Genomic DNA, 19,880 nt, shown 5'->3' on the forward strand with positions numbered 1-19,880 from the left:
TTACCTTTATTTTGTAAGTTATTGTAAGCACATTATACTGTGAAATTGATTATTTATTACTGATTGATTAATTGTTAATAATTAAAAATTATACCTACAGATCAGATTTGGATTTAATTGTATAGGTATCAGCAATAGAGTTTGTAAAGTTTAGGTACCTTTCTTTTAAGGGCTACATGCTGGTCATGTCTCTTGAGAGAGATAAGGAAGATGAGTGGTGGATGAGCCAACCTGGTCAGGAGATGTCTTGCCTACTATTGTGTTTCTTTGGTATTATGTGGTATCTGTCATGCAACTTTCCAGAGGATGGTACTCAACTCTGTGTTTTCCTTATTGTTTTTCCTTTCTCTGCATGTATGAGCTAATAATATAGCTTTGTATATCTTTGTTTTAATATTATTTAATTGAACTGAATTTAATTGAATCATCCTAATATCTCTGGTATAAACACAATTTAATCATAATGAATGATTTTTGGTTAAATTGCTGTAAAATTTTTATCCAGAATCTCATTAAAATTTTTGAATCAATTTTCAATAATTGATCTGTACTTCATTTTTTTGGCTTTACCCTTCACTGATTAAGGTAGTAGAACTCTGTGTGCTTCATAAAAGGAGATTCAAACAGTACTTTTTATTTTTTGAGACTAATCCATGTGGTACAGGTATTAATTTTATTTAAACTATAATAAAATCATCTTTTAAATCTATTAGGACAAAGATTTTAGTTTTTATTTAGTAGTTACTTTACATTTAAATATAATATTCTAATATTGAATTTTTTTATTTTTTATTTTTAAGCAATTAGGGTTAAGTGACTTGCCCAGGGTCACACAGCTAGTAAATGTCAAGTGTTTGGTCTGAGGTCAGATTTGAACTTGGTTCCTCCTGACTTCTGGGCCAGTACTCTATCCAATGTGCCACCTGGCTGCCTTTCTGATATTGAATTGTTTAAGGTATCTATTTAGTACTCTGTCAAGTTGGGTATTCTACATGGATTCTATTTCTTTTCTTTTTCCTTTTTTTGCATGTAACTGTAAAATACTCTGATAATTCTTTGTATTTCATCTAGGCTTGATGTGACTTTCACCATTTCAAAATTTTGTTAATTTGGTTCTCTTCCATCTAATTTCAATCTGGTTGTCTGTTTTATTGATTTTTCTTAGCTTTTCTAAGAATAGGCTTTTATTTTTATTAGTTCTGTAACTCCTTCCTCTCCCAATTTATGTATTTATCTTCTAATTTCCAAGATCTCCTCTTCTGTGCTCATTTTGAGTTTGTTTATTTTAGGGCTTTTTTAATTTTTAAGAAGCTAACAGGAGCAGCTAGGTGGCACAGTGGATAGAGTACTGGCCTTAGAGTTAGGAGGACCTTAGTTCAAATTGTTTCTTTACATTTATTTATAGTATCTGTTTACTAATATGTGGTCTATTTCTGTGAAAGTACCCTATTGTACTAAGAAACATGTATCTTTTTTTATTCATTCAAAAGTTACTTGAATCTTTTAGTTCAAAATTCTCCGATAGTTTGTTCAGTTCTTTATTTTCTATTTTATTAACTTTTGTTTAGATTTACCTAGCTCTGTTTTTTTCATTTTAAATTTTAAGGAAACTGTTACTTGGATAATGTTTTGTATTTCTTGTGAAACTCTGTTAAATCTCTTTCTAGTAGTTTCCGCTAAAGATTTCATCTCTTTTCCAATTTTTATCACACTCATTTTTTTAAACTTTTCCTTTGCAATCTTCCAGCATTTCTTCTAGGAATTTTAATTCATCTTGCAGCCACACTGTTTTTCTTTTAGGCTTCATTGAAAGTGTTCTCTTTCGTATTTGATTTATCTCGTGTATTTCTTTGTTTAGTCATTCTTCTAACTTTACTTCTTCTATCAAGACTTTGTGTTAGGATCAGACCTCTGTTTATTTGTAGTGGGACTGTTGCAGCCTAGTGTAGTTTTGGGCTGTCTTATCTGAGATTCTACTTATATGTTCTTTGAGTGTTTTGTTCTTTGTTCATTAAGAGTTACAGTGGAGGCTTGAGTTAGGCAGCTGTAAACAGTCAGCAGGGTCTATATGCAGTTATGTCCTTCCACGTCGCAACTTTCCACATTGTGGTTTCCATATATCATGGGTAGGCATAAGAAATTAAATGGTAATTTTTTGGGAGTTTTGCTGAAGTTGCATATGATACCCAACAGCCAGTAGATGACAGAGAAAAGTTTAGGAACTCAGAAATGTATAAAATATATGTAGAGTATTATATAATATCAACATATTTTATCTCCTAATACCATACTAATTCAGACTTCTCTCTGTATGAAGGGAGGACCAAAAATTTTTACATGGATTTTCCAGATTGTGGGAGTGCCGTGCCCCTAACTCCCACTATGTGGAAGGGATAACTGTAGTCTTATAAAGGGAATGGCCCATTCACTTGCCTCCTTGGCTTTCCATTCTCTTAGAGACTCTAGCTTGCATCTAGGTAACATGGCTACAGGCTTCTGCCTGCCTAGTTACTGGCCCAGCCTGTTTATACTAACTACAAGATTTTGCACATTCAGAGCAACAGAACTCCTGTTCTGAACTTGGTAGCTGAGTCCACAATACTTTTCTGAAGTTAAAGAAATAACACAGCTACTGCCTGTCATCTCTTGCTCTGATTTCCAATCTTACTCTAGAGGTAAGAGTCTGCAAACATATTCTGCAGTTAGAACAAAAATGCTGCTTACTTAGACCTCTTCTGATTCAGGGAGGAACTGAATTTGTGATCCTGCTCTGGGGTCTAACAGGTTAGTGATTCTGTTTGGAGCTTGGAGGTTGAATGTTTGCTCCTGAGCCAATCTGTTGTACAGTTACTGTTCTAGTCACTTGCCTCTAGGTTGTATTTATGACCTTGCCCTGCAATAATAACCTGTGTGAATTCTCTTTAGATTTCCTACTTACTACTTGATCTGGTGCTCTTTTTAGATCTTTAATGGATTACTTGTGGGAGAAGTTGGGGGTAAACTATTTCCTCCTATTTAATCATCTTTGCTAGTCTCATTCCATTGCTTTCAATGATTTCTAGTGAGTAAGGGATCTCATATTATTTGAATTTCACCTCCTTTCTGTTTGAGTCTTTCTCCTGACTACTTGCACAATGTGATTTTTCATCTTTGGAACTCTTAAGTTTGATTATTATGTTTCCTGGAATTTGAAGTTTGTTTTTTTTTCTCTTGAAACTGATTGACAAGTTCTTTTAATTTGTGCTTTGTTTTCTGTGTTCTGAAGCTATGGACAATTGTCTTTTGTTATTTACTGCATTATGGCTTTCAGGATTTTTTTTTCATTTGCCATTTTCTTCTGGTGGACCTCTGATCTTTTATTTTTGGTCCTATAGGTTCTGTCTTTTAAGCTAATGACTTTGGCATGTACAGATAGCGTACATTCTTTTAATATCATTGTCTTTTGCATTTATTTTTCTACAATTTCCTTTGATTTGACATTTAAATTTGTTAATCTCTCACTTCTTTGGAAAAACTCTCCACTGTGGATCTATTTATTTTTCTTAATCTGCTAATTTAGTTTTTTATTTCTGCATTGAGAACTGTAAGTGTTGGCATATATATTCATTACTGATTTCTCCTATGCATTTCATTTCTCTTTTGAATCATTCTAGAATGAATTCTTATTCTTACTTTTAGTTTTGTGATCTCTATTGGTTTATCTATTTCTGTTTTTTAAGAATTCCTCTTGAAATCTTTGGTGATTTAATTTTTTTCCAGTGTCACTTATTTTCTGACACTTTCCCCTTTGCTGATGGGTACATGCTGGACCTTGTCTGCATAATTGCCTCAGCCAACTCCCATATTGGGTGATTTATGTATGGTTTATCATCCTGGGTACCTACCCCTAGTATTCTCTGGTGGGACAGGATCAGCCCCTGGTAGGTGGTAGGTGTCAGTCCCCTTTTCTTCACATCTAGTAAACCACTTATGCTGGTCCCTTAATCTAGTTACTTCCTTGGCACTTTTCCTCTTCTTCTCTGGTTGGGTTGAATCAGTATCATCTGCTTTTTGTGGGGTTGAGGGAGAGTGAAGAGGTTGTTTTAGAACATGGTTTCCATAGCTTTTGGGACATCTAACCTCTAATTCATCCCCACATGCAAAAGGCAGCTTACTCTACATTTAAACAGGTAGTCAGAATCAATGCCTCCCTCCTGTTGTGGGTTAGAGAATATATAGGGAATGATCGTTCCTGGAAAAGTCTCTGTAGAAAGGAAAGATTTCATAAAAGGCACAAGGCACAAGTCTCATGTTAATTTATACTGTATCTACTAGGAGTGTGGAGATTGCTAAGTGAACACTTTAAGGATTAGTGTTCTCAGGTATTTATTCAGAAGGATTTTTAATTTATCTGGGTTATCTCTATTTGTTCTATAGTTTTATCAGTAATTACTCTAAATCTGGCCCACACTTCCACTTTTGCAAGTTTTGGAGAGCACCTGGGCCATGGGGAAAGTGTTTAGTCTGTCATCTTTTTGGTCCTATGTCCTAGAAGTTCTGTCTCTTTAAAAAATAATTGATGCTGTTATTAGCATGTCAGGCATTCCTTCCCCTGCTGCATTCCTATTTAATGGGACTTCTATATTCTAAGGTTTGAAAAAAGCACTGCTGGTGGCGAGCTTAATTGTAGCTGGTTTTGTTAGGTAACCTCAGAGTAACTTTTAAAACATTATGAATTATATTTTCACTTGCCTTGTGGTTATTCTAGCTATCATATTTCTTTTGCTAGGTTGGGTTATGAGACCATAGCACCTCAAAGACAGCTCAATAAATAGTTTAAAGATTTTTTCCCCAGGAAGAGAAGTTTAGGAAATTTCCTATTGACATACTCTAGTATGGGATTTGATGGCATAATGATACATGTGTTTACTTCTTGGGAATGACATTTGGAACCTATCTCTCCCAGATTGTGTCAGATGTGATTTTAGTGTAATGTGGGAGGAGAATTGGCCATTAGTACATTGTTCAATTTGTAGAGGAGGCAGGTCTATAGTATGCAGAATGTCAGATATAGAAAATGCATAGCGAATAACTAACCAATGTTCTTCACTGCATTAGGAAAGCAATATCATGGAATTTCCATAGACTTCCTAGCAACAATAAACAAGTAATCATAAACAGGTCAGTTCATTCTGAATTATGGACATTGGACTAACTGTAAGTCTGAGGCAGAATCACACACAGCCACAGACTTTGTCAGCAGTGACCACTGTCATACATCAAAGAAGGTAGAGTTAATAGTTTAACTTTTCTTAGATATGTCCCTCTCTTTGGCCTTAATCAAAAGTTTGTCTAATCCTAAAGCATACCCTTCAAAAAGAAGAGAAGCAATATATGACATAATTCACCATACCAACTTCACCTCACTTTATTATAATCCAACAATAAGTTTTGAAAATGTGACCCGTACAAAAACATCAGATGGTGGAATGCATTATACTGTACTATATATTATACTGTACTATACTGCAGTGCACTATACTATACTATGCAGTACTATGTATTCCATGCCATACCACATTATGCCATACCGTTGTATCCTATCCTAAGTAAAGAAGTAGAATATGGTACAGTGGATGGTGGGCTAACCTTGGAAGTCCACATCCTGACTATGCAAATAATAACAAAGTAAGCATAAGCTAGAGAGTTAGCTTTTCGGTGCCCCAGGTAGCTCTCTAAGAGAGCTAGTAGTTGCATATAAGTTGCAGATCTTCATGTGTAGAGGTCATGTGTATATGGTATATGTGTGTACTCTTTAAGACTATAAGTTACAAAGGTAGTGAGAGGCAACATGGCTTAGTATAAATAATGCTGGACTTGGAATCAGGAAGACCTTGTTCTAAATTGTGCTTTTGGCACTTACTAGCCTTGTGATCCTTAGCAAATCGTTTAATCTGTACAAAACTCATTTTCCTCATCTTCAAAAGTGGAATAATAATATCTATAGCATTTAACTCACGGGATTGTTGTGAGGCTCAAAGAAGATAAAATGTGCAAGGTACTTTGCAAACTACTTATATGTCAGTTATTATTATTATTATTATTACAAACAAGTTGAAGAGATACAACAATGGGGGTGCATTGTATATGTATGTATATATACATATATGTATATATGCATACATATACATATATGTACATATGGCTGTAATTTATCTTTATATTTGGATTAAGAGAGAGATGTGAGATTAAATTTGTGATTTCTTCAGTATAGGAAATGTAGAAATTCTCCTGTTGTAGATCTTTGTAACAGAACTCATTATCTTTCCCCTTAAACACTGCCTTGCCCTTCTCTATTACTGTAGAGGGCCACACCATCATCCCACTCCCTCAGGCTCACAACCTAGGAGTCATCCTGGATTCCTCACTATCTCTTACTCTCACATCCAAGCTATTATTAAGACTTGCCGATTTCACCTTTGCAACATTTACTGAAAATGCCCACTTCTCTCCTCTGACAGTGCCACCACTCTAGTGCAGGCCTCATCACCTCATATTTTTATTACTGCAATAGCCAGCAGGTTGGTCTTCCTGTCTTAAGTTTCTCTCTACTCTAATCAAATATTCACTTAGTCATTAAACTGATTTTCTTAAAATGCAAGTCTGATCATGTTACCCCCAACTCAATAGACTACAGTGGCTTCATATTGTCACTAGGAACAAATACAAAATGCTCTGTTTGGCATTCTAAGCCTTTCATAACCTAACCCCCTCCTACCTGTCCAATCTTTTTATATCATACCTCCCAACTCATATTCTTTGATCTGGTGACACTGGACTTATTTTTTCCTGAACAAAACACTCCATCTCTTAGCTTCATGCATTCTTTCTGGCTGTCCTCCTTTTCTAGAATAGTCTTCCTTTTCCATTTCAACTGCTGCCCTCTCTGCTTTCCTTTAAGAATCAATTAAAATCTCACCTTCTATAGGAAGCCTTCCCTAATGCCTCTTAATTCCAATGACTCCCCCCTGTTATTTCCTGTTTATCCTGTATATAGCTTCTTTTGTATATATTTGTTTGTAATTCCCCCCCCCCCCCGCCCCCGCCCCATTGAATTGCAAGCTCTGAGGCCAAGGACTATCTTTTGACCCTTTGTATATCCCCAGCATTTAGCACAGTGCTTGGAACAGAGAGGGTGCTTGATAAATGTTGGAATAAATGGAAAGTTTGAGAATTTCCTGGGGCAATGAGAAGACCATCAACTAATAAGTGAGTTTGGTTTTGAGTCAAAGTCTTCCTGCCTTAAAAAAACCAGTCATAAATCCCTTAAGATATGCTGCTGCTGCTCTGTATAATTCTCTCTCTGTCTCTCTCACTTTCACACACACACACACACACACACACACATACACACACACACAACTATCCATTAAAGTTTTATTCCAATGTTGCCTCAATTTTGTGTGGAGGTCACCCTGAATTCTTGAAAGCCATGCTAATGAAGCACAATTTCTGACAAACCCAACAAAATCATGAAGGCTTTGAGTTATGGGCCAAACAACAGATTGCATATCAGCCGTCTGAGCATGAATCTAGCTAAATTTAGAGATGCCAAACTCATGAAGATAATCTGGGAAAGAAGGAAAGAAACAAGCACTTATTATGCACTAAGAGCCAGGTTCTGTGCTAAAGTCTCAAGACAAAAATTCAAGCAAAAAGGCAGTCTTTGTCCTCGAGGAATTTACAGTCCAGTGGTGGGAAAGACAGCAAATAAAAGGCAGCTGACAAATGGGAAGGGAGAAGGGAAAAAAATAGAAAGTATCCACACAAGGAGATGGTTTTGAAATCCAGAAAGTCAGGGACAGGCCAGAGGAAAATGAAAGCTGGCTGGCCTTGACCTTTCCACAAAATAGAGTTTCCAGAGGGAATTCATCAATAGAAGAAGTGGGGTGGGCCTTTTGGAAGAATAGTCAAGAACAAGCAGGAGTAGTATGCTGTTCCAGGACCAGGAGCCTCTACATGTTGAAGGAAGCTCCAGGACGAGCCAACAGGAGAGAAAGCATGGTTTTGAAGTCCAGAAAGTCAGAGACAGAGTAGGGAGAGAGTCTCAAAGACAATATACTAAGTAAGGCATAAAGGGGTTAAAATTTGTATGGGCAAAGGGAGTACCTATACTGATAAAATCATGGCTCCTTCATGTATAAAAGAAATATAAATATAATACAGCAGAATATTCAACAACAGGATGAATGATTTGATTCTTGCTTTGACCTAACCTAATACAAGCTTAATCTAGTATATTCTAACCTTATAAAAAGTAATGCTTGGTTTCACATTTCTGTAACTGATAAAGTAGAACAATTTTCTGATTTGCATACTGGATGGTAACATTAAAAATAGTAGCAATACCTCTGATCACTTAAAAGTTTACTTATGTTATCAATATGTCACATGTTTTAATGAGAAAAAAGCCTCTTTATTATCAATGTCATCTATTACATCACTGAATAAATGAATAACCATTTTTATTAAATGTTATGAGCCAATTATGGTGGTAAGCCCTGGGGATACAAATACAAAACCAAAAGCTTTTCCTTGCCTCAAGTAATTTATATTCTAGTGGGCAACTAGGTGGTGCAGTAGATAGAGTGTTAGGCCTGGAGTCAGGAAGATCTGAGTCCAAATCTGGCCTCAGACACTAGCCGTGTGACTCTGGGCAAGTTATTTAACCTCTGCTTGCTTCAGTTTCCTCATCTGTAAAATGAGAACAGTAATAGCATTGACCTCCCTAATTGATTAGCATAGTTCCTGACACATAGTGAGCACTATATAAATGGTTTGTTGTTGTTTAGTTGTTTCAGTCATATCTCACTTTTTGTGACCTCATTTGGGGTTTTATTGGTAAAGATACTGGAGTGGTTTGCCATTTTCTTTTCCAGCTCATCTTTCCAGCACACACAGCTAGTAAATGTCTGAGGCCAGACTCTCCATGTCAAGAAGACTTCACGCCCAATACTTTATCCACTAAGGGACCTAGCTGTCCCATATAAATGCTAGTTGTTGTTGTTGTTATCATTATTATTATTATTATTATATATTTTTTTAGGCAATTGGGATTAAGTGACTTGCCCAGGGTCACACAGCTAGTAAGTGCAAGTGTTTGGTCTGAGGCCGGATTTGAACTCAGGCACTCCTGACTTCAGGGCCGGTGCTCTATCTACTGTGCCACCTAGCTGCCCCTTGTTATCATTATTATTATTGTTGTTTGAGAGTGGTGGCCAGGAATGATGAGTGGAGCTGCAGAGGAGTAGATTGATCCATCCTTTCTAGAACAATAAAGGGGTAGATGGGTATGAGCATATGGCTATGGCTCATGGTGGCTAGGGAGATGGTTTAGCAATGAAGTGAAATGGTGGAAGTGGAACCAGTCCTAGTGGGTGAATGGGACAATCACCAACTATTCCAATAGGGTCTGAGGTCAGGAGAACAAAATGATTTGTAGTGTGAGTAGGGTGGAGGAGCTGATCAACATTTAAAAAGGCAAAAATTCCCAGAGCCAATTTTAGGTAGGATTTTCACTATTTCTTGTAACTAGGCATTGTCTCTAATCACAATTCAGTGGCAAGGCAAAAGAATCAAAGAAGCTCTATTTCCAATTCATGGCAATTACCATTGATATCCTCTTGGAATGTGAGGGCTTAATTTGCTTCAGGATAGGTCCTATAATAACTGTGAATGAAATAAAGTTCACAGTAAGGAGAGAAGGATTAATTATATTGCTTTCAGACAGAAATAATTCCTGATATTAGATGGGATTCCAAATATATTCTGCCTTTCCTTCGGCTTTTTCTCACTTCTGTTTTCGTGAGAGAGAAGAAGTAGCAGTAAGCAGTGTCTGTTCTTTAAAAACATTATAGCAAAAGGCAAGCACTAGCCATCCTTCAAGTCCTAATTCCACTGAATTCTTCCATGATTATCCAAGCTAGAAGTACTTGCTTCTTCCTCTAAAATCTCTTATTGTCTGTAGCGTTTATCATGCATTGCCTTGTATTATAATTATTTTCTGATGTATATGTCTTATCTTTTTAATTAGAGTATAAGATCTAGGAAGGTAGACCATGTTTAGTATTTCCTTGTATCCTTCACAGTATTTGGCATGTAGTAGGCCCTTAGTGATCATTTATTGATACTGTTGCTGCTGCTGGGTGGATTTAGGTACCAGTCAGGGGCAAGACACCTACAGCATTGATGGCACTATTGGCTTTCAAGAAAGGTTTGCTGCACATATTTTTGGGAATTTAGATTCACTCAGAACCTTGAAATTCATACAGAGATACAGAGGGAATAGACCCTTCCATTCTGAGAGGCATTCATGATTTCAGTCATTTTTGGTTGATACTTGGAGTACTCACTCTGGTGCTGACCCCAGCACCCAGGTTACATTTGTTGTTTAATAGTGTGGTTTTTCTGGGTAATAATAATAAGCTGTGCTAAATACTTGGGAGATACTTCAAGCTTCTTGAAGACAAGGACTATTAAACTTTTGTCTTTGTATACTCAGACCTTGCACAGTGACTGATATGTTGTAGGTGCTTAATAAATGCTTATTGATTGGTTGGAGTATTAACATAGCCATTATAACAGCTTAAACACAGTTCTCATGGAACTTCTGAGATTTCCTAGGGACAACAGGATTCATTGGCTGACATGCTTTCAATGTCTTCCATTAAATGGCTTTGCAAGACAAAATGAATTGATTTCCTCTTGACTAGATTTTTATACGAGCTATATATGAGAACTAACCATAGGCAGACTATAAATCGACAAATACAGGATGTTCTTTGCCATAAGAATTGGGATTCCTTAGTGGTATTTTTATTAAAAGTTCTGACCAAGAGGTTTTCTGTGGGGAGAAAAAAACCCTCTGAATTATAATGTAAATCAATGTGAAATATGAATTAGTATGCATTCATATTCTGTATAAGTTTAGGAATACATATAACACTCTTCCCAAACAAGACTATCTAGTTTTAAATATGTAGTTCTTAGAGAACAGAAAAATTACAACAGATCCAACATGTGTGGATGTTTCAAAAACAAAGACTTCAGTTAACATTAAACCAAACAGTAATGAACTTTGACTCACTGTTTAGAATCTCACATTATTCATCACAATTAATTTATGCTTGCTTTAAGAATCTGTGACCTCATCCATTTGGGTGCTCTCTCCATATATGTAGGCCATCCAAGTTTTACAAGATAGTTTAATGAATTTCTGTGACCCCTTCCAAAATTTTTTTTCCTTGTTCCCAGTCCTATTTTTAATGAACCTTTCCAAAGTTAATTAGGCTGGCCCATAGACAAAAGACAAACTGTCTTTCACTGTGCCAGTACTCAAATTTTATTTCTTTGCATGGTCTTCCACCTTCTGCCATTGGTGAGTTCCTCCTGAGGCCTCCACTGCGCCTTCTCCATCTCCTGCTCTGCTGCTTTTCAGCTCCTTTTTATGTGTTATCTCCCCCTTTACAATGTAAACTCCTTGAGGATAAGAGCTGTTTCTGTTTTTTGCTTGTATTTCTATCCCCAGTACTTAGCACAGTGCCTGGCACATAATAAGCATTTAATAAGTCCTTTTTTCCTTCCTTGGGCTGTCAGACCTTGAATTCTCCTTGTGTAACTTTGGAGAATTCAGGATAACTTCCATCCCAACCATGAGATATTATAATAGTACTTTAAGTGGGGGAGTTTATGCTTATTTTAAAAAACAATACTGATATTCCTTAGCTCAAATGATATGTTCATATGAGACCAGGTAGGGATGGAAAGTTAATTTTTATTTTTGTAAGGTACTTTCTTTCCTCTATCTTGTCAGGTTTTGTGATTGATGCATTTCCACCCTGAGTAAGTTTGAATTATACTAGAAGCTGGCAAATAGTACAACATTGATTATCTTCATAGGCTGTCATGACAACCAATGAAATAGCCAGCGAATTCAGTGAAAAATTATCTTAATGGGTTATTTAATTACAGTGATTAGTTAATTGTCTTATAGAGGCAAAGTCTTAATGTCCTCTTTCTATTTCCATTTACACTTTGCTTCTGATATAGACATAGGCATATGTAGTTCCACAAAGGATTTTCAACAAGAATATTTCTTCCTATATCTACCCCAAAGTGCATGATAAAGGCATTTCTGGGTTCTAGAGGTTAGAGAAACTCAACTTGGAAAGTAATGTTTGGGAAAATATCCCAGCACTTCAAAAAATACCTCAAAATGAGTGCTATACAGTTATAATGGCCAGTTATAATCTGAAGATGAGTTGAGAAAATTTACTTCCCTTCCCTCTTGTGAAGGTAATATAAATAAAAGACATCAATAAAATTTTTTTTTAAAAGTATCTTTTGAGAAACCATAACTTAAACATATATTCCTATACATACTTAACAAAGGCCATGTTGATACTGATTGGAGTAAGGCCTACTTTATAGAGTTGGAAAGCTAAACATGAAGTTGATGTTTGGGGAGCTCAATAGGACACAAACACTTTCTAGCACTGACTGAAATGTGAACCACTGTTTTTAGAGGTGCTAGGCCAGCTGGCATTGGTGCTTTAAGAGACTGACAAATCGTAAACCAGTAGGATCAGTATAAATGGAACTGTGTTTTCATTTTCCAGGTCTATTTCACAAATCCCATGTGGCCAGGTTAGGCAATATTATCAATTTTTCAAGGTGGTGAGCTAGCAGCTCTGTAGTAAGATACGTAAACTCTTCTATCTAAATAATGGTTGCAGTGGAGATCTCAATCCCTTCCCAAAACTAATTAACCAATCAGCTAACAAATCAACTCCTGTGGTAGCTAGGTGGCACACTAGATAGAACACTGAGCTTGAAGTCAGGAAAACCTGGGTGCAAATCTAGCCTCAGACACTTGTATGATCTTAGGCAAGTCCCTTAATCTTTATCTGTCTCACTTTCCTCAGGGATAATAATATCACCTACTTCCCAGGGTTATTATGAAGTTCAAATGAAATAATATTTATAAAGTACATAGCACACAGTATACACATAAGAAATAAATGTTTGTTTCTTCACCTTCACCCCCTAGACATGAGTCCAGTCAGAAGTATTTAGCCATATCATGGTGACTAAAATTTTGCAACTTCTTTAAAAACAAACAAACAAAAACAAACATATCCTAAAGCAAAATATTGAAAGTTCAGTTATTTGAGGACATTTATAATGTATGTGGTCAGAACACTGAGGCCATTGTGCTAAACAGAAAAGAACGCTCTCTTCTTACACATGATGCTTTCCTATCATCGTGTAATTTCCTTGAGAGGGGCAAGAAAGAGCCAAGGAGAATCTGTGGATCAACAAAGAGGGCAAAAGTGCAAAAAGAGAGAGGTGGCTAGGAGGCTTCATTCTGTTTCTTTCATTCTGCTGCCTCTATCTTGACCCTCACACTTTGTGAGAGGCTACATCTTTGACTTCAGAAAGATGGAGGTGACAAGAAGGTAGGCAGGAGAAGAAAGTGTAGCCACATCCTAGAAAGAATAAATTGTACTTTTTTATGTATATAATTTATATATATATATAAAAATTTATATATATATATATATATTTATACATGTATGTATGTATGTAGACACACTCATATATATATATAAATGGCAATAACTTTTAGATGAAGAATTATAGGTTAAAGATAGAATACAGAGGGCTCTCCTCTATTTAGCCCATGTCTCCACTGGTAAGTTATTGTTCTGCCCACACACATTGTAAATACCCTCAAGTGACTGAGCTTTTGTTACTTTGTCTTTTTTAAGAAGTTTCAAACATTCAGACCATCATTTTGTTCCAAGTGGTTTAGATTTCACATACCTCATCTAACTTTGACTTAATTTTTAAAGCAGGAAGAGAAAAATGTCAGTCATATTCTAATTCCTGGTATCTCTAGGACACATACATACATGATGAATATATGGCTGTACAATTGGAAGGAGACTTAGATGGGGAACCAGATGATTTAGGTTCTGGACCCAACTCACTTTTGTTTACTATGTTACTCTGAGAAAATCTTTTTACTACTTTAGGCCAAAGTTTCCCCTATCTATAAAATGAAGCACTTGGACTAGATATCTAAGGTTCCCTTTAACCCTAACATTCTATAATCTTGTGATCTGTACTAAATTTAAGCTTCTAGCAGGCATCAGACAGCAAACTGTTACATCCTATTCCTCTGAAAATGTTTGTCTTGTTGAAATGCCATATTTATCTGAATATTATACTTATGTTTATTTTCCAAATGTGGCCTATATAAAACTTGACTGCTAATTTTCATGATTTAACTATGAATTTTTCTTTTCTTTTCAAAGAGATCCCCTTTTAAGGGTGGGCCCCATTTTCAGGGATGGCCTATATTTTTTAGAGCTGTGGTGATTTAAACAATAAGGCAAACATTCCAGTGGGACAGAACGCAGCGTGTCTTTTGATTGTGCCCAAAGAAGGCTAGGCTTTATGTTAGTTCATGTATGTGTCCTTGAGCCAGCAGAAAAAACATGGAAAAGCCCGGTTTTGTTTGATTAGACATGGTCCCCACTATAGATAAATATACATATATATATGTATACACACATTTATACATACACACACGTATATGTATCTATATTTATGTATGTGTGCATATATATACATACATATACATATATAGATACATATATATGTGTGTGTGTGTGTATATATATATATATATATATGTATATGCATATTAACATGCCTCTGGAAAGAAAGATTATGACACTATGTACTACAGTCTCAAATGGAGAGATAATGTGGAAACTTCTTATAAAAACACTGTGGGATATTTCAATTCTCATAGCAAGAAAGAGAACAAATTTAATTATAGGCCAAAGTGCCTTCTGCATGAAGTGGAAAGAAGTAGTATCTGAAATCCTGTAGTGCTATTTATTTTTCATTATGACAGGAGACCAGACGCCTAAATCTCCATGTGATTTAATTTCTACTTTGTGCTCATGATTTCTAATATGTAGAAATACTACACATCCTTCAATTTTGAAAACTAGAAAGGTATTGTGTATTTCCCATCAATACTCAAATATATTTAAATGCATTTCTATCATGGTTCCTGGCAACACATTCATAAACACACATCTGTAACCCGCAGGGGCTCTGGTAATTTACTGCCAATGCCAAGTCTCACTAAAAGTATGGTAACACACTGTCACTTATTACTTAATTATGTCATTCCTGGAGTTTTGAAGCTCTGGAAATAGTGTTTCCCTGAATAACACTGCACTTTGTTAGGATCTAGGAAAACAAATGCTTGGGGAAAGAGCTTCAACCTAGAAGCCCCTTTCTGACTGTTTTAAGAATCCCTAGGTTATGCACTGAGGGATAATTATGTTTTTCCTCCATGCACTATTTTTGTGTGGATAACCTTTAATTAGAAAGTCCTAATTCTGGGACCAATTTTTTGTGCCCCTAATATTTTCTAGTTAGACAATTTTTTATCTTGCATCTTTGAATGATATTGTTGTTCAATTGGGTGACTAAGAAAAATGACACATATCCATTCCCCAGATAATATACAATGCACTATTTTTGTTACATATCCAGCTGACACAGATACTTGAAAAAATGTTCCATGGATGGAGAGCTGTATGACTTTTGTCAAATCATTTAAAACCTCTCTGAGCCTAAAAAGAAGCCAATAGTACTTGATTTTCTTTTGGTAGGAGTGCGTGAGCAATAAAAAAAAAGAGTACTGTACCTGGAAAATTGTTAGAGAGTACTAACTTAAAAGAGATACCCAGGTGAAACTTCAGGATCTATTTCTGGTCCTTATGTATGTCTGAGTGATTCTGTAGGAAAGAGAGTAATCAATTTGACATTAGAGACCTAGGTTCAACTCTTGATTCTGCTATTTACTCTCTGACTAACTTTGGACAAATCACTTACCTTTTCTGAAAATCAGTTTCCTTATCTGTAAAATGAGGAGGATGCTTGGCCTGGATGATCTCTAAGATCCTTTATAGCTTTATTTTCTATATATATATATCTATATTAAGAATCTTAGTACCCTGTAAATCCCTTTACATTAAAATTTTTTTTTGGTAGGAAAATAATCCTTAATAAAATTTTCCCAAGTGCTATTTGTCTTATTTAAAAGAAATTATATATAATATACATATATAAACATATATGTTATTGATTAATTTGCACATACATTAAAATGTGATTTTGTAAAAAATAATGCCACAACAATTTTAGTGTTCTTGCATTCATTTTCTTTAAAATGGAACAATTTCCAACAGAAAATAATGGAGACACTAAGAGTTTTGAACTCTGTTCAAAATTCTGAGGAAATATATTTGGAGGAGTTTTAAATTTAGGCTAAACGTGTCCTTTCATCCTTACCCTTTACTTTCCTGCCTAACCAGGCAGAAAAATGGTCCCTCGAAAATTGGACAGCTTAGGTAACACTGTCATGCTTCTGTATGTATAACACCTGCTGCAAAGCTCTTAGTTCTTATTATCTCTGTAGAAGGTTTTGTCCTTGAACATTCTGTTCAATGGAAGTGTACAAAAAGTATGTTATTGGAAGAAGTACCATTGTTTTCCTGAATTGGCCATTAGCAATTAAGGATGGAGTTGCAGTAGAGATCATTTCCTTTGTTAGGTATCCTTTCAATCACATATGACCTAACAATGGCGTAGTTAAGATCAGTAGCATATACAGTAGGCCATTCATCTCACAGCTAAACATCTTATACAAACTGGGATCACAACGATTTGTTGAGGCCCACATCAAATGCCATCTTCTCCGTGAAGTCTTTCTCTTTCCTCCTGGACTATTAATGGCCTAGAATTTTACACCTTTATAATGTAGGTGTAATCCCTACCCCCGTTCCTATCATATGAGTAACATGTCTTATCTAAACTATATATCTGACCCAATGATTAACACTGTGTTCAGTATATATTAGACAGGTGAATAAATATTTGTTGAAATCAAATCAATCAGTAAACACTTACTAAACACCCCTTATAAACCAGGTTTTGTGTGCTATGTACTAGGGATATAAAGAAAGGCAAAAGACAGTCCTGTCCCTCAAGGAGCTCACAATCTAATGGAGAAGACAATAAGAAAACAAATATGTACAAAAAAGCAATAAGCAGAGTAAAAAGGAAATAATTAACAGAGGGAAGGTACTTGAATTGAGAGGGATTGGGAAAAGCTTCCTGTAGAAGGTGGAGTTTTATTCATGATGTCAGATGATGCTTTTGTAGAAATACCTGAGATTGATCTATCATGCACAGTAAGAGGTAGTAGATCACTTTATGGTGATAAGTCTATCATCCTCACTTTACAAATGAGGAAATAGGTTCAAAGAATTTAAGTGACTTGCCTGAGGGTCACATAGCTACTAAGTACTAGAGCCAGGATGCATATCTGAGCCTCTTCATCCAAAGTCATTTCCCCCCAAACTACATCTCCTTTACTACAAATTCTCCAAGTAAGTTATAGTTTATCCTTTTATGCTGCAGAAAGTTGTGACCAGTATAGTAGTCTCAGTTCTCCCGAATCATTAGTATAGTAGTCAGTTATTTTAAAATCATCAATGATCATCTGTGAGTATTCTATTGACTTAGATACTTCTCTGTTAGGTCCTAAGGTTGTGTCTCAATTCCACTAAGATGATATTCCTAAGCTGAAGTGGACTGAATTTCAAAGCAAATACATGTATCCTACTTTGTGGAGAGAAATGATACATTTTTAAAATCATAATATTCCATGTCAAGATTTACTGATATCAGGAGATCTAATTTCACTGAAAACTACAAATTCCATTCCTCCAGTTATTGGTAGAGTTCAAAGTCAAGTTTAATGTTCTGTGCACATATATTTCAATGGCTCTTTTATATTGTCACAAGAACTATTTATGAATCTGTAAGCTAATAACAAGGTACTATATAACATTCACTTATCTGTTAGAAATGAAAATGACACATAGGTAGATGTAGACCCAGAAATAAGAAAATATGTTTTTTCTCCTATTCATTTAAAGGTTCCCAATTCATGTTTGTTATTATACATAGTCTGTTATTGGATTTTTCCACATAGATTTTTGAAATGATCCCCAATATTTTACAATTTTTCTTTCTTGTTTTATCTGACCAATAATGGTTTGTTTTTCTCCTCCCTTCTTTTCCCCAAATTGGCTGTTAGTTTGATGTTGACAACCTATATACTTTTACAAGTTTACTGTTATGTTTTTCTACCATTTAATGTACTTTTCTTCTACTGTTAAAGCAGAGATCCATTTCTTTAAGCACATGGAACATCTTTATTTTTAGAAGATGATTGAATATCAACATCTTTGTCACTATAAAATGCTAATAAAATATCAAGTTAGGCTTTCTTCCCCCCTGAATGTAGTAATTTAAGATGGTATTCTTTCCTGGCACTAGTATTTATTTTTCATTTTAATGATTATATATATCAATAATGGTGATTCATAATTAGTTATTTCTTTCATCTGGGTTGTATAGAAATGACTGCACCAGCAGGTAAAAAAATGAAGTTTATACAATTAACTGTGTTTTGTTTATATTATGCCAAGCTAGCTGAACTGATTTTTCTACTGCACAGAGTCACTTAATTTAGATTAAATTGGCTGAATTGACCTTTGCCACATGAACACAGCCCAATATTACTTGACAAAGTATTAATTTCTCTTATTTATCAAGCCAAGGAATGAACACAATCTATTGAAATGATGTAGAGTGATCTACTCGAGAAAAGTGTATCTCTGTTTCTAAGGCCTTTGTAAGAAATCAGTAGTTCTATGCTGAAGGCAATCTCTTCCTATGAAACTCATGGCCAGAATTTATAATAGCTCCCTGAAGTTCAGGCTAGCAAGCTGTGGTAAATAAAGAAAAGTATAATCTTTGTTGTCTCAAATGAATGTAAATTTATATTATTGAAGCCTGTACTAAAAAGGATTTGGGGACATTGGGACTGACAATTGGCTGGATCTATGATCTTGTTAATTGAATATCCTCTTTACTATTGTTGACACATGTTCTCTACCTTTGCTACTTTGGTCTACCCATGATGCTGAGAACCATCCCCTAAATCTCTTGATATTGCACAGGCTGTCTACCAGTTGTCCCTTCACTCACAACACAACTCATTTCTTTTTCTGGTTCTACATGTTTCTGATATAATTATCTATACCATTAGTTCTCAAACTTTTTGATCTCAGCACCACTTAATTTTCTTAAAAATTATTGAGGACTCTCCAAAGAGCTTCTGCTTGTGAGTTTTCATCTATGTTTACTCTCTTAGGATAAAATAATTTAATATTATGAAAATGGTGTTGATCTTGAAAGGATTATGGGGATCCTCAGGGAAGGGGTTCCCTGGACCATACTTTGAGAACCATCTGTGTGGTCAATATGTTGCAGCTTAGTCACGCTCACAATGCACCACTTTTTCGGTGACACTACCTCAATTTATTGGAGACCCTGTTATTATTCCATGACTTGGGTTAGATAATATTAATGGAGGAATATTAGTGTGAAAAAGATCTGTTACAAAGCCGGCTATAAGATCACTTTGTTAGAAATATTTCTCAAATTCTCTGCCACTCTTTTTAAGCCTCCTTGCCATCCAAATTTTTTTGGCAGCCAGTATTCTTTGGGATCTTTTAGGCCTGGGTCATGAGAGTATTTAAAAAGTTGATAACAACAAAATGACAACAACTTTGGAAGATTGTATATATATATATATATATACATATATATGTATGTATAAAATAATATATATACATACATATATGTATATATATACATATATGTAGCTATATGCATAT

Source organism: Phascolarctos cinereus, unplaced genomic scaffold (genome assembly GCF_003287225.1).
Source record: "Phascolarctos cinereus isolate Bilbo 61053 unplaced genomic scaffold, phaCin_HiC Scaffold_4;HRSCAF=312, whole genome shotgun sequence".
Taxonomy (NCBI): Eukaryota; Metazoa; Chordata; class Mammalia; order Diprotodontia; family Phascolarctidae; genus Phascolarctos; species Phascolarctos cinereus.